General features: G+C 35.1%; 1 non-coding gene across 1 annotated transcript; it reads right to left on the reverse strand.

Annotated features, from left to right (window-relative positions):
* Positions 1-1,139: 1,139 nt before the first annotated feature.
* On the reverse strand, positions 1,140-1,245 carry LOC141567060 (U6 spliceosomal RNA). Its single transcript, XR_012489456.1, has one exon. It is a non-coding gene; the product is annotated as a U6 spliceosomal RNA (small nuclear RNA).
* Between the last annotated feature and the right edge of the window lie 4,803 nt (positions 1,246-6,048).

Here is a 6,048-nt window from a genome sequence, read left to right on the forward strand (position 1 = left end):
TTCCCAGACTGCTTGCTTGGCCTCAAAGTCTTATGACAGGTGGGTACATAAGAGATTCTTTGCTGCCATTTGGTGATTTTTCTTTCTTTCTTTCTTTCTTTCTTTCTTTCTTTCTTTCTTTCTTTCTTTCTTTCTTTCTTTCTTTCTTTCTTTCTCCCTCCCTCCCTCCCTCCCTCCCTCCCTCCCTCCCTCTCTCTCTCTCTCTCTCTCTCTCTCTCTCTCTTTCTTCCTTTTTTTTCAATTATTTTAAAAGTAAGCCATATTCTATTTCCAAGTACATTGTATGTTGTTCATGTGTAGTTTTGTCTTCCTGGATTTTCTCTATTATTAGGTAGGAAATATTGAGGGACACAGACTTAATCACTACTAGCTCTTCAGCTACCCAATTCACTTCTCTTTTTGATGAGAAACCAGAGTTCAAACACTCCCCACAGGGAATAGCTCGAAGGCATTACTTAAATGCTTTCCAGTCAATGGTTAACTCTATTATTGAAGCTTTATAGGGTACCACAGTCTAACTAGGTCCAAGATAAATTTCCCTTAAAATTCTCCTTATTAGAGATTTCTTCATGTATGCATTTAAAAATATTTACTCCCCCGAAGGTGAAATTGCTGAGTCTTTAGGAAGCAGATCTCCTACTTTCAATATGCCCAAAGTCCCAGAATAAATAACTCCATTATTGAAGTTAAAACCTAGAAGAGGCCTTGGAGATTATCTGGTATGATTAGAAATTTAAAACTTAGATAAATAAAACAATTTTTTAAAGTTGTCATAGATACTGAGTCATTACCAGAAGCTAGGTCTCCAGATTCTCAGTCCAGTGCTGTTTTTTTTCCTTCATTTTTTTGCATCCAACGTGTGCTTCTTTATTTTACACTTACAAAAGAAATTGCCCATCCCTCTGTCCCCCCTTCAAAAGTGTCTTTCCACAAACATTTAAAAATTTAAACCATATGAAGATAGACAAGTAAATTTCAGTACAATTATTTTTTAGTGTAGCTGCCATAATTATTAAAGTTTCAATTTCTTACAAGTGACCAATGCCCAAGTGTCTTAAAGGCAGTGAGGAAGATTCCATCTTACAAGTTAGCAAATTCTAGTATAAGAATAGTCCATTATTAGAATAGCTTTTCCTTTAAAAAATATGGAATGCTTCATGATATGTTTGTCATCCTTGCTTAGGGGACCATGCTAATCTCTCTGTATCATTCCAATTGTAATATGTGTGTTGCCAAAGCAAACACCAGTGCTGTTTTTATGCTCTAATGCCTAGTTTGTATGAGAAAATGCTTCAACAGTATCAGGGACTGCATAATTACTAAGGGTTAAGTTTAGTACTCTAGCTTGAACAGAAAACTCAGATTCAATGTACTTCTTATAAGTTACTTGACTGCCAACCAGAGCTTCTCAATAGCACTGAGGACACAGATAAGAGTGTTACATGTGCCCTTAGTTGATAACAAACCAATCAAAAACAGAGTTGATCCTCACACCAACCAGTAAATATATGATTTCTAGCAAGTTTTGTGAAATATTTAAAATGATTATCAATCTCCATTTCCACCTTTATGGACTGGTGGTCCTCTGGGAACTCATGAACTAAAAGGGAACCCATGAACTCGATTTTTTAGATCTCTTTTAACTAGGCCATTCTTTGTCTTTCTGATAGTATATATCAAATCATTATGTCATTCAACAGAAGTAGAAGAACACCTATCTCATAATAAATATGCTAATCAACATAAAGGTATTTGAATATTGATATATTCATAAAGAAATCCTTCCTCTATTATGCAAAAAAAAAAAAAAAAAAAAAGAGTAAATTTATATTTTTGAGGGTAGGGTAAAAACTGGCCTTTCCAGCTCTCAAATATTTGAGCTCTTTGTAACACATTCTTCAAACCTTGGATGAAATAAACAGATTTGTTTTGCTAGAAACACTAATTTGTCACCACCATCGCCTATGGGTATGACATACATACTCGTCGGTGCACACTGCTTTGTCTTAGAAGGGAAGAAGGGGTGACCTTCTCTTTATAAGCTGGTTTTCACAGAAGTGACATTTTCTCATGTTGTCAGCATTTAATTTTCCACCGATGCACTTACAACTTTTCATGAACAGTTGAATGCAAATATGACACTAACCCTGAATGAAGCATGGCTTTCTTCTTAGAGCTGTTAGTGCTGAAACAATGGCAAGAAATAAACACACCACTGGCCCTTTTCCATGGTGAAGTTTCTCATTGCAAACTCACCAACTTTTGACCTCTAGACCCAAAGACCATCAATTACCCAGCATACAGGGGTGGAATACAGTGAAGCAGCAGCATCATTTAGCTGTCACCCAGTTAACATCCTACCAGAGGTTGAAAAGCAATTTGCCCAATATTTAACTGCCAGAGAGAATTCTTTATTAGCTTTTGGATAGGTTTGCCTTTCAATCGGATGATTTGAATAGCTTCTGTGGTAGGAGAGATGCTGCCCTCAGATAATGATTCTGCATTTCACCTCATCATTAATGCTTTGGACCTCAAGGGAAGTCACTGTGCCTTTTATGAAGGTCGAAGCATTTTATAACCTTAATAAAGACTCATAGCCTCAGGAATAGCAAGTGGGAGCAAGTGTGGGGGATTGACTGAATAAAAATATCACTAAATTGCCACTTCAGACTATACTACTTGAAGGATTTAGAATGCAAATCAACAGTTAAAAAGTACAATGGTACCTCAAACTTCAGTGCTATTCAAAAATACATACATAGAAACTGGCATTATTCAAAGAAAAAGGAGAAATTGTATATATTTTTCCTTTCTGGAAAAGCTTTTATTATATAATTTTATATTTAATTGCTAAATATTTCACATGAGTGCTATACAGAGATAGGTTAATAAGCCCTTGATAGAATTGAATTCAAAATAATTAATAGTCATGGTGGTTCTTAGTTATTGTAAATTTATTCCTATCTAGAATTTAGGTCACTGGATTTTGAAGTGTGAAATGAATACAAGATAATAAACAAAAGTGATTATGAAAACTATATCATTGTCTACATTTCCCAAAGGATAGATCATTCTGTCCCAAATATTACTGATAAATCACAGCTTTCAATAACTTACTTAAGGGTATTGTCCAGCAGAATCACCCCAATTTATAAATTCAGTGAATTCTTTTTTAGTTTTCTTAGGCTTCTACTTCTTCCTTTCAGGTATAGTTTACCAGCCATATCTATGTTCACAAGAATTGAGACAGAAAACAGGAGTCGCTATGTCAGGCATTGTGATAGAATAATATATAATTATCTTTGACCTTCATAGAAAATTTAGAGGAAGGTGTATTATTCCTATTTACAGACTGTAGATCAGAGAGGTTATATAATTTTGCAAAGTCATATTCCTGATGAGTATTAGAGCTGAGTTCTGCTGAATTAATTCTGTCTTTTGGGTTCAGTACATGATACTGTCTGATGCAGCAATAAGAGAGAACAGACCAGGTGCCCAAGACATGGCAACAACTGAAGTGTCCTTCGATAGATGACAGGATAAAGAAACTGTGGTACATAAATACAATGGACTAATACTTGGCCATAAGGAAAGATGAAATAGTGTCATTTGCAATAACGTGGATGGATCATGAGATTATTATGCTAAGCAAAATAGCATAATTTTGCTATTGAAGACCATATGATTTCACTCACATGTGGCATATAAAGCTGAAAGCAACATATGAACAAGACAAACAAAAATCTCATAGACACAGAAAATAGTTTAATGCTTAGAAGAGGGTAAGCGGGGTGGTAGGTGGTAGAAGAGGGAAATAGGGATCAAATATATGGTGATAGAAGAACAACTGATTTTGGCTGTTAAACACACAACGCAATATATAGGATTTATGTGATAGAACTATACACTTGAAACCTATATAATTTTACTAACCAATGTCACTCCAATAAATTTAATAAAAATTAAAAACAGAAAAAGCAGACCAGGAGGGTTGGGGAAGGGGCTAGAGTAGGACAGTGGTTGGAATGCCTGAAATGATCCTCAGCCTGGTAATACACTTGACGAGAGGGCTGGTTCTCAGGGTGAGCCCAGGGGGGCCTGATATGATACACTGACCCTGAGGAAAGTAATGCTCTAGTTTGAGTTAGCAGCTTGAAGTAGAAACTGAATAGTCAGCCTTGTAGACAGGCAACTGACTAGAAAGCCATTGGGTTTCCCAAGAAATTGTCCAATAAACTACAAGAAATTTTCAAATTTTCAACTTTATTTACCCACTACTCTATGAATTCAAGCTATGTGAGGACAGGTTGTGGATCTATTTTTCACTTAATCCCAAATATCTGGAAAATTCTTGCTAAAAAGTATATTATCAATACATGAATAACACAAGTGATCAAAATTAAAGCTAGGCAGAGGGCAAAAGTCAGGGTTAAAGTTCAGATACCCATCCTAAGGCCAAAGATACTGTTTCTGGAAGTAGGTAGCACTTAGCAACTGGAGTACATTAGTGTGCCCAAGAATTCACGGAATTTAAGAACAATGTTTAGTAACTTTAATTTTTTCATTAAAATCTGCCACATCAACATACTGACTTTTAGAATAAGAGCTTCCCTCCAGCTGGCCAGAGTTGCATTACAGAGCAGAAAGCCATTTGATCGTCTGATGTTTATTCAGTATATTCCTAGTCTTTGTAACACGTAGATATACCCACCCTTAATGCTGGAGCTGATCTGTCGCTTATTCCAGCTCCAATAAGCACCATATCTCAGCCCTAAAATGTTTATATCCTCTTACTTTAACCTTCATTCATTCATTCATTTATCCCCACATGCAGAGGGTGCCAAAAGAAGTGTACACACGTTTTAAGAAAGGAAAAAAACTGTACTAAAATTCTAATAGTCAATTTATACCAATAACAAAAGATGAATACAAGTCACGTGTACACATTTTTTTGGCAACCCCGGTATTTATTAATGTCATACTGCATCAGGCAATGGGGTATAAAAGTTAGCTTAATAGCTATCATGGAGCATACCAGTTGGCAGAGAAAACAGAAAACTATGCAAGAACTTGCAATGTAAAAGACTTTGATAAGGAAAAGTATAGAATGCTAGAAATCACATAGTTGGTATTCCCAGGTATTTTGCCGGAAGTCAGAGTGTTCTTCTGGTATCTCCTCCCTTTATTCAAGTCTTTTTTTTTTTCAGTAGACATGGCAAAGGGACATTTTTAAAGGAAATTGATCAACACAAAATGTGTCACATATCTCAGTATAAAGAATAGTCCTGACTGTGAACTGCAATAAAAAAAAATATATATATATATGTGTGTATATATATATATGTATATATGTATATATATGTATATATGTATATATACATATATATATATACAAGAAGTGGAGTACAGCATTATGAATAGAGACAGTAGAAATGTAATGCTGTATGTGACGTCAGAGGGGTAGTAGATGGGGGGAGAGGGGTTATCACTGTGTGAGGGATATAAATGATAACTGTGTATTATATTGTTTTGTACACCTGAAACTAATTTAAAAAAATAAAAAAAGGAATAGTCCTACTTATATACAATGGAATAATACTCAGCCATAAGAAAATATGAAATACTGTCATTTGCAACAATATGGATGGATCTTTAATATCCTGATAAGCAAAATAAGTCAGATGAAGGAAGTCAAGAACCATATGACTCATATGTGAGACATAAAACTGAAAGCAACAAATGAACAATCAAGGCAAACTAACAAAAACGTATTAGCAGAGACAATGGTTTAGTGGTTACCAGAGGGAAAGGGGGTTGAGGGAGGTAGAAGAAGGTTAAGGGGGTCAAGTATATTGTAACAGAGGAGACTTGACTTTGGATGTTGAACACACAATGCAATATGCAGATGATGTATTATAAAATTGTAAAAAAAGAAAGAAGAAAATAAAAAATACAACTTAAAAAATGACTGCCCTAGTAAATGGAAAAAAAATAAAAAGAATACTCCTATTTCCTGCATCAGCTTGTTTGTCCTCATGAACACTGACT

Source organism: Rhinolophus sinicus, linkage group LG09 (assembly GCF_036562045.2).
Source record: "Rhinolophus sinicus isolate RSC01 linkage group LG09, ASM3656204v1, whole genome shotgun sequence".
Taxonomy (NCBI): domain Eukaryota; kingdom Metazoa; phylum Chordata; class Mammalia; order Chiroptera; family Rhinolophidae; genus Rhinolophus; species Rhinolophus sinicus.